This window comes from Colius striatus, chromosome 16 (genome assembly GCF_028858725.1).
Source record: "Colius striatus isolate bColStr4 chromosome 16, bColStr4.1.hap1, whole genome shotgun sequence".
NCBI lineage: Eukaryota > Metazoa > Chordata > Aves > Coliiformes > Coliidae > Colius > Colius striatus.
This window is the reverse complement of record NC_084774.1, coordinates 1374664-1384770: the sequence shown is the minus strand read 5'-3', so window position 1 is coordinate 1384770 and position 10107 is coordinate 1374664. Positions and strand designations below refer to the sequence as shown.

The 10107-nt window shown below is 49.2% G+C and overlaps 1 protein-coding gene across 1 annotated transcript in view; it reads left to right on the top strand.

The window, feature by feature from the left end:
- Positions 1–6145: 6145 nt before the first annotated feature.
- Positions 6146–10107, top strand: part of NDRG3 (NDRG family member 3) — a 58724-nt gene continuing 54762 nt past the window's right edge. The window contains exon 1 of the mRNA XM_062009075.1: positions 6146–6198. The gene's annotated coding sequence lies outside the window, so the exon portion shown is untranslated. The remainder of the gene's footprint in view (positions 6199–10107) is intronic.

Genomic DNA, 10107 nt, shown 5'->3' with positions numbered 1-10107 from the left:
AGAAAAGACGGCTGGGCAGGGAATTAGAAAACTGAGGTTGGGACCAGGGAGGGCTCCCTTTGCCCATAGCTGTTGGTTGAGTTTAAAACTGTTCACAATCAGTGTTTTGCAGTACCAGCTTGTGCTAGGTGGGGTTTCTGTTCCCTTGGCCCATGAAGATTTTATGGTGTGCTTTCACAAGACAAGCCTGGCTGACCAGGTGGAAGACAGCAGTGCTTAGCAAAGCCTTTATCCACATTTGGAACTACCGCTCTCAAAAAAAAAAGGGAGAAAACATCAGAGAAAGGCTATTGGCAAGCAAAGAATGAAAAGAAGAGGCTTGTTTTAAATTGAAGGCCTTTTTTCATGCTGGAAAATGCCACTCATCCACTAATTGGGCTATTAACTCTAGTCTACTAGTTACGGTCTCCAAGAAACTCTGTTGTGGTTTACATCACATGCAGCAGTAACTGGGATGAGGCACTACTAAAACTCAGTTGAAAATGGGCAAACAAAAATGCAGTTTTCAGCTCTTTGTCCCAAAAGCTTCCAAAATTCGTGGCTCATCTTCAAATCCCATCTGAGCCAGTTTGGTCTGGAGTCATTGGCTTCTCATCCAGCGACTCAGCACTCCATCGCCCCTTGCACTCCATCTCAGCTCCCTCCTGCTTCTCCCCAGCTGCTCAGCAAGGGCACCTCCAGCTTCTCTGCTTTGCCAGTGAAGCATTTTCCCCTCTATAAAATCATCATGACTCATCACTGTTTATCCATGTATTTCCACATTTCCATCAATTACATTCCTTGGTAGAGCTTCCACACCTTTGCTTTAGAGAGACAGTAAGTTCCACAGCCAGTAGCTCCCAAAATCTCTTTTAAAAATGGAATTGCATCTGCCCTGTCCCATTCCTCTCATATCAAGGGCATTTGGGTTTATGGTTACATAAGCAGGTAGATGACTAATTCCTTGTTTGGTCTATGACACAGGGGCAAGTATGATCGAGTGCTAGCAATTTCTTCTTATAAGCCATTTGTCTTAAGATTCCTTCTACTTACTTCAGTCTGAAACAGATTTTCTGGCTGACTCATTCTCCATAAAGAAAAATCTCCGCCAGGGAACAGCCTGAAGCTGTTCTGTAGTAAACAGCAATGCAAAGGCTTCAGCTGGATTATTGAAAACCCCTCAGATTTTCTCCTCCATGCATTTGGACAGTGAACAGAGAGAGATGGGGATTCATCCTGACCTTGGGCTTCATGGAGAAGCTTCTCATCATGCCTGTGTCCAGCTGACCCTCCCAGGGTCTGCCTCTCCCCAGGCTAATCCTGACACCCAGCAGGGCACAGGCCCTGGGAACATCATCCTACCCTTCACACTCAGAGAGCAGTTGCTGTCTACCACTGCCTGCTTCAGCATCAGCTCCAAGCCCTGTGAGGAACAGGACTGCTCCTGCCTAACCTGCCCACCACTGCCTGCTTCAGCGTGAGCTCCAGCCCTGTGAGGAACGAGACTGCTTCCGCTCAACCTGCCCAGCTGCTGGATCTGCCAGGTAGATGTAGATCAGCAAGTGTTGTGCTGTGACTGAGCAGCACTGATGTCTGAGCCTCAGGAGCTCAAACACAAGCTTAGAGCTCTGTTCCACAAGCATTTCATCAGCCTTTTGCTGCACTACACCATGCTTTTTCTTACAGGCTGTCTCCCATCGTTCATGTTTTGATTTGCTAATTATTTGCCACGCGTTAAGCATGTTTCCAGTCCAAAGCTCCAGCCCCAATTATTCGGTCTCCAGGATCCTGCACTCATTTCATTCTATACCCATATGGATATCATCTCACTCTGCATCTTCTATAAAATGTATAGAAGTATTGTATCATGAATAGGTATCATGGATATCATACCTAGCATCACAACCATTCATTCATATGTACATACACATATACATGTATAGCTTTAATCTGGATGTCTTGGCTCCTTCCTCAGCCTACTCTTCTGCATCGAGACAATACCCCAGATGTCTTGAGGAGATTTTATTCCATCCTTTATAGTAACCCTCATTTTGATGTCTCAGAGATTTTTCAGGAAACAAATGTAACAAAAGGCTGTCCATCAGTTACATTCTCTCACTTCCCATTACTGCCTGCATACCTAACACTTAGCTACACTTTCAGGCACACTTGGTGTTCATGTGGGCTCTTTTTGATGCCCACACCCCATGCAGTGAGTGCACCAGACCCAAGCAGCCCACTGATTTGGAAATGCATGCCCTTACACCAGCTTCTCTTGCACAGCTTGCCTTAGGGGCTTGCCATCCTTGCCATCCTCCATATAGTACCTTCTTCATTTCCCATCTGTGACTGAAGATGAGCAGCCATGACCTCTGAGACCTGGGAAGATGGCTGCAGAGTGCAGCCAGCAGCAGGGCCCCATCACAGTGAGCAGAGCAGAGCTGCTGGCTGTCCTGGTGGGCTCCAGGCAGCTCTGCTCTCTGTGCCAAACAAATGAGTGGGAAGTCACATTGGCCCAGTTGGTTTGAATGAGCCTGGTGAGGCATGTGTATGTGTAGGTGGCATTGTTATACTTGCACCCTGCTGTTCCCCTGACTGCTGCAAGAGGTGTGGCCCCAGGCTCTGCATTGGCTCCTACCTGATCCTGTCATCCCTTCCTGGTGCTGAGTGGAAACAATCCATCCATCCATTCATCCATCACCCCAGACAGCCCTCCACCACTTAGATGAGTCTCCTGTTGGGAAAAGAATGGAATAGACTCCCTCTGCCTTGCTCTGCAGCTGTATATGCTGCATGCCTCCTTCTGTGCTGTCACAAAAGCCATCAGAAGGAGAAATATCCAATCTTGAACTACTTGGAGAACTGGACCATTCACAGCAGCTGCTAGCTCAGTGACATGCTTTAGTGGAGAGTCCGTTTTGTCAAAGAATCATAGAATCATTTTGGTTGGAAAAGACCTTTAAGACCATCAAGTCCAACCACTAACTTAACACTGACAAGTCCACCAGCCAAAGTTGGTATCTCCTTCAGTACTTCTCCTTCTTGGAGAGAGCTGAATGCAAATATGCCAAGAAGATGGTCTGATGTCTCCAACTCCAAAAAAACTCCATCAGTATTTGGGAAACTCTCACTTGGATGAAGAGAAGTTGACAGAGACAGACTGAATTCTATCTGTTGTTTTTCAAATACAGGCTTCCTCTGAATGGAAACACTCCAAGCACTTAGCTGCTCTAAATGTGCACGTTGCACAAGTGATAGATGAGGGTTAAATTGGCTTAAGTTTTATCACTTTGTAGTAACAATTCATTTTCCTATAAAGCTTGGAAAATAACTAATTGAATTAAAATACAATATCATTTCAAGATTCCCTTACTATTTTGAACCACGGGACTGGATGCGTACAGTAGTTGCTTCCTTGCTATTGATCTCCTCAATTGACTCATGTGGGCTGTACATTTCGTCAAGAAAGAACATGCACCCAAAGCTTTGTGAAGGATTTAGGTTGACATGAGAAAGTCTGCAGTTATACCTTGCTTGTTCAGAAATATACAATGCCCACGGTCTCCTAGGCTGAACTGAGCTGGCCTGTCCAAAGCTTGTTTGAGAGCAGCCCCGTCCTCCAGGTGCCTGAGCCCAGAGTCATGCTGTGCCAGGACACAGGGCACCGTGTTGCTGATGTGCAATTGAATGACAGCAAAAGCATCAAGGAACCCCAACCCTGCCTGCCTTCACAGAGAGCCCTTTGCTTCCCAGTCCTCACTTCTGCTTACAGCCTGGTTATTACTCCATTCGATCCTCAACACAACAGCACGTGGTTCAGTAAGTCATTTCCAGCAGATCAGAGAATCACAGAATGGTAGGGGTTGGAAGGGACCTTTAGAGATCATCTAGTCCAATCCCCCTGCAGAAGCAGGGTCACCTAGATCAGGTCACATAGGAATGTGTCCAGGTGGGTCTTGAAGACCTCCAAGGAAGGAGACTCCACAACCCCCCTGGGCCAGGGCTCCCTCATCTGAACACTGAAATAGTTTTTTCTTATGTTTAAGTGGTACTTTTTGTGTTCCAGCTTCATCCCATCACCCCTTGTCCTGTTTCTGGCTACTATAGCAAAGGGATGTCCCAACCTCCTGACACTCACCCTTTAGATATTTATAAATAAGATCCCCCCTCAGTCTCCTCTTCTCCAGACTAAACAGCCCCAGTTCCCACAGCCTTTCCTCATATGAAAGATGTTCCATACCCCTGAGCATCTTGGTGGCCCTGCACTGGCCTCTCTCCAGCAGTTCCCTGTCCCTCTGGAGCTGAGGAGCCCAGAACTGGACACAGGACTCCAGATGAGGCCTCACCAGGGCAGAGCAGAGGGGGAGAAGAACCTCCCTCGACCTGCTGCCCACACACTTCCTGATGCATCCCAGGCTGCCATTGGCTTCTTGCCCACGAGGGCACATTGCTGGCTCATATTTAGTTTATTATCAACCAGGTCTCCCAGGTCTCTCTCTGCAGAGCTGCTCTTCAGCAGTTTGACCCCCAGCCTGTGCTGGTGCAGGGGGTTGTTCCTTCCCAGCTGCAGGACTCTGCCCTTGTCCTTGTTGAACCTCAGCAGGTTCCTCTCTGCCCAACTCTCCAGCGGGTCGAGATCCAGCTGAATGACAGCACAGCCTCTGGTGAATCAGCCAGTGCTCCCAGTTTGGTGCCATCAGGGAACTTGTTGAGGGTCCCTCTGTCCCCTCATCCAGATTCTTGATGAAGATATTGAACAAGGCTGGCCCCAGAACCCATCCCTGTGGAACTCCACTGGCCACAGGTCTCCAACTCCATTCTGTGCCATTGATCACCACCCTCTGGGCTCTGTCATTCAGCAGCTCTCCATCCACCTCACCTCCACTCATCCCAGCCACACTGCCTGAGCTTTCTGAGGAGAATGTTATGGGAGACAGTGTCAAAAGCCTTGCTGAAGTCAAGGTAGATGACATCCGCTGCTCTCTTTTTTATTAGTGTTCTCTCTGATGTGAGGAAGGGGCTGAGGCTGAGAGATAAAGAGAGGGGAGCACTTGAGTACTCAGTGATGCTGTTTAGAGCAGTATGGTCCGGTGCAGCTCTTTGCTTTCTACTGGGAATGCACTGGGCTACTGTTTGTCTACATACGGTTCCAGCTCTGCCTCCCTTCCTCTATGGCTGTTCACCAACAGCCTTTAAGACCCACATTAGAAGCAGCATGTGGGGCCACCGGGTGGCACCAGAAACCAGAATATGAATTCAGTTTGGGCAATACCTTGCTTTTAAATGTTTTGTGCAGGGCCCTACCAAGGGTAAGGTGAGAGATGCTGGGGATGCCACGATCCCAGGGACCAAATACTTCCACTTGGAGACGTTCCTGAAGAGGAGAAAACACACAGCAGGAGGCAGAGGAGAGCACACGCACTCCTTAGGGATGCAGCTGGAAAGGGCAGACCAGGCTACACAGAGCTTGCTGTCTGTTGAGGATGGCTGCCCTCCTCATGGAAGGAAAGTGGCACAGGGATTTTGGATTTGATTGATATTAAAGATCTTTGCCAACCAAAATGATTCTATCATGTGGCAGCAGGTACAGGGGTAGAAGGATGACCACGACCTCAGGCAGAGCTCTCCCAGCATCCACACCTGCACAGCACCAGAGCCTCTGCGGGAGCAGGAACAAGTGCATTTGCCTGGCCTACTAAGAATTTAGTCTTACCTCAGGAGAAAAACACCCCAAACAATCCAAAACTAAGGCAGGAGCCGTTTGAGGCTCCAGAGCAGCTTCCGACACTGCTTCAAGTGCGCGCCCCGGGCTTGCAACGCGCCTCGCTCCAGCTCCGGCAGCGCCGGGCCCAGCTCGCCGGCCTGCGCCGCCGCCCGGCCCTTCACCTCGCTCCCGACCGGGGCGTGCGGCTGCGGCTGGGCCGAACGGGCGGGGACCTCGTTCCCGCTCGGAACTACCAGGCGAGGGCCCGGGCGGGGAGGCCGCGGGCAAGCCCCGGCCGCGGGGGGCCGAGGCGGCCGCAGCCGGCAGGAACTGCCCCGGCAGGCGCTGCCCCCGCCGCCGCGTTAACAGCCGCTGGCCGCACGGCCGCCATCCCGCCTGTAGTCCCGGCCCCTCGGGCGGCCGCCGCGCAGGCGCGGGCCCCGCAGCGCAGCGCGCAGGCGCAGAGCGCCCCCCATGCCGCGGCGGCCGGAGCTGCTGAGGTACCTGCTGCCCAGGTGAGCCCCGCCGCCGCCCGCGGGCCCGCTCGCGGCTCCCGATACCCCGGGGCCGGCCTCTCGCCTCCTGCGCGGCTCCCGAGCCCCGGCGCATCGAGGCGTTCGGCGGCCGCTCGGCAGCAGGTGCCGCGCGGCGGCTCGGCGGGAGCCGGTGCGGCGGGTGGGCGGGCCGGGGTCAGCGGCTTGCGGCGGCCGCGCCCGTGCGGACCGTTTGTCCCGCTGAGCCCCGCGGCCGCCGCTCCCCGACCCCGGCGGGCCGGCGGTGAATGGTCTCACAGCGGGGGCTACCGGGACGGGGGCTGTTCCCCGGGCGGCCGCAGCCCCCCAGGGGCCCGGGCGGCCGCTGGCGCCGGCTTGCCCCGCCGAGAGGCCGCCGCTGAGGGCGGGCTCCGCTCCTCTGCTGCCGGAGCAAAGTACCGCTCCTCACGGAGTCGGGCTGGGGAAATAATAGCTCGTCGCCAGCCTTGGTTGCGGAAAGAGAAGAACGCCTCGAAACTGGCCCTGGTTTTATTGCGGAGGTGATTTGTTTTCGTGTAGATAACGGTCTGGAGTGCTCTGGGCCTCCTGCTTGCCTTTATCTGTAGCTTTTCTTTCTGGCGTTCAGATCTCTGAATCTCAGTTGGATTATTTACTTTGGACAACGAAAACAGCGTGTTTTTCTTTAATTCGGGTACAGTCTTGTTGATATGTGAATGGTAAAGGATTAAAATGTTGTTGACTTGCATCAGTGCTTGGTGCATCGGTGCAGGTCAATATCTGTTTTCTTTATATTTAATTTATATCAAAGGGACAAATTCAAACTTGGATGCTTCTACCGTCTTCTGGAATGGGCTGCCGAGACGTGTTGTTGAGTTTGCGGACACTCAAACCCAACTGGATGAGTTCCTGTGTGCCCTGCTCTAGGTGGTCCTGCTCTGGCAGTGGGGTTGCACTGGATGAGCTTTCCAGGTCCTTTCCAGCCCTTGAGATTCTGTGATTGTGTGATCTTAAAATTATCACTGTAAGTCTGGTGTGGAAATCATCATGTTACAAAAGACACAGTGTAGCACTGTCAGGGGCTTCCCAGGAGGTGCTGGGAGTGCAGTGGCAGTTGGCCCCAGGGTGTTGCATTGCTGATTGAGAGCCTGGTCTCTGGTCCGCGTTTTGATTCCACTCAAGTCCAAGGAGCCCGGAACGGGTGCGTGATCCAGCCGTGATACAACGCGAACGCAGTACCTGAATTGCAGTCAACATTTGTAGCAAGAGTTAGGTGTCTCAGTCGTGTCTAGTAGCTCTAGAGAATAGGAGAGGTCTGCAAGGTGTCTGGGTGTTGCGTTGGAGAGACCCAGAAGAGTATTTGTGCTTGACTACTGAGGTCATGAGAGGATGGGGGTTACCAGCAAAGAATTCACTTCTGCTTCCTCTGTCCATGCTTGTCCGGAGCTCAGATGGTGGGTGGACATGGGGCCTCTTTAGCTTCTGTCTTTCCTTTTCAGTAGAAACAAGAGGACAAGTTTTCCAAATCCGGAAGCTCGTCAAACTGTGTTTCGCATTAGTGTATTACTCTGGTAAAAAGGTAAAGTCTGAGAGCTGAGTTTAAAATCCATGTGAAGCTTTTCTAGCACAAGAATTTACTTAAACTGAGAGGTCAGAGTTTACCAAATATGTGTCTCTTGCTGAATTGGTGGTAGACTCCTGAAAAAGCAAGGCAATCGCTGGGATTCACTTGGATTATTTGCCATTGGACTGGGATTGTGGAGGGGGCTCAGCACTGGCGGTCAGTATTCCCATTTTATTTATATGGGATTTTGAAACTTAGCTTGCGTGTGGCACACAAGGCACAGAAACTTGTCCTGAGGGCAGTAACTTAGTGTGGGCTCTACTTGGTTTGTGTGGAGATGTTTGCAAGCGTAGAAGCTGGAAATGTTATGAAATGAAAACTAAGCAACTGCTGGAAGCAACGTTATTGGAGGCTGTAGATATATTCTTAGCTACTCATTCGGTATCTAAGGCTAAAACCAAGTTGAAATTACCAAATAAAGCTGTTTCATTTGCATTTTCCTAATCTCAGCTCACCATCAGAAATCCTCTGGTGCTTCTGTTTGCAGCTCATGTTTCACACTGGTCATAAATGACATGGAAAGTCTAAGTGTAGTAGTACGTCTAGATTCCAGAGGCTTCATTATGTAGAACGTGTATTTTGCTTCCTTAAAGATATATGAGGAAATTTTCTTAAAGATGCTTCTTGAACATTCCTGTGTTGTGTGCTCAAGGTAAAGCAAAGTAGTTATATACCAATGTGGTGTTTTCGGTAAGAAGCTCAGCAATTGTGGTAGCAGTGTAATAGTCTAAACACAACAACTGAAAAAAGAAATAGGAGAAAGCAAATCAGCTTTGAATTTTTTTGAGGGGATTGTTGTTAATTTGTAACACACAGAGGATTTTAATTTTTAGTTATTTAATTCTCACAGCTAACAGCTCAGCTGGATGGCCACAACTGTTACGTTCTGGAGCACAGTAAAGCTACACAGAGAGTTCTATTTCTGTAGGCAATGCTGACACCACATAACCCTCCGTTCTCAGGGTTTATCTTGTGCTCGTCATCTGTCAGCTGTGTCTTGGATGTAAGTGAACATGCCTTTGCTGCTTGTGACTCTTAAGCCCCGTGTTGGCCAGTTGCGTGGTATTGGGTGACTCTTTGTGTCTGTCATTACAGCACGGTTTGATCCAGGAGTCAAAGGAGAACAGAAATGTTCTGCTACAGCTTCTCTGTGTAGCATTGAAGAAAATGTTCCTGATGCATGTCTTGATGCATCTCAGTGGTCTCATTTTCATGTGAATGTGGTTTGGGGGGAAGAATGAAATTCTGTATTGCATTTCCTGGGGAATTCTCAGTATTCTGGCAAGGTGGGGGCAGTTATTAAGCAAAGCAGTTGTAACTTGGGCCTGACATGGGAAGAACTGGGTGACTGTGCCTCAGAGAGTTGATGAGAGATTTTAATAACCTCACTGCGTGTTCAATGCTGTTCTCATAAATTCTGAATTGCAAATGGGACTTGCTGGATTTCTAATAATATTTTCTTATTGATTGTTCGCTTTTTTCCTACCTGGTCGTATCCCCTTGGCTTCTGTGATCGATGTAGCACCATTTAACAGTAATAAAACAGATGCTGTGGGAAGCATGGGAAGGAATAGCTTTGGTTTCATTTGGCTATTATCCTTACCAGACTTGGATGCATTTCAGTATTTACAGTGGGGTTTAGTTCAGTGAAGGGATGTTCCTTGCTTTATGTAGAGTAAATACAGGAGAGATTGTAAATGGGGTGTTTAAAGTAACTTTCCTGACAGTGACTGAAAAGAGCTTAAGGTCAGGCCAAATGATGCAAACCTTTGGTAGCCGTCTTGTCAGCCGTTGGATGCCAAGAGTTAGATGTCATGTGCATTTATTGTGTTTATGATGAATGCATTTTTCTTATATGATCTTGCCTGTGTCTTCAGTCCATTTAAATGTCTAGCACTGACACATCCCAGGGCAGACTTTCCAGAGAACAAAATAATGCTACCCTACCTCTGCATGTTTTCTTTTGAACTTGACAGCTGCTAGCTTCATTTGGTATCTCTTAGCTTTTGTATTGTTTGCAAACAGGGAACAACTGGTCTCTATTTACCTGATGATTTGTAGGCTTCTGTCATATGTCACTGCAGTAATCTCTGTTTCCAGGCAAAACTCTAGCTTGATTGATTATTCCTCATTATTCATCTTTTCCCCTTCCATTATATCCCCTTGAAATGAAGGGATAGGCACTGTATCCGGGATTTAAGCTGCAGATATTCTGTCGCTTTAATTGCTAAGAGTTTCTTAACATTAGGGTTATTTTTTCATATGTTGAATGACTGTGAGCTGATGCTTTCATCAGTCTGGCATGACTC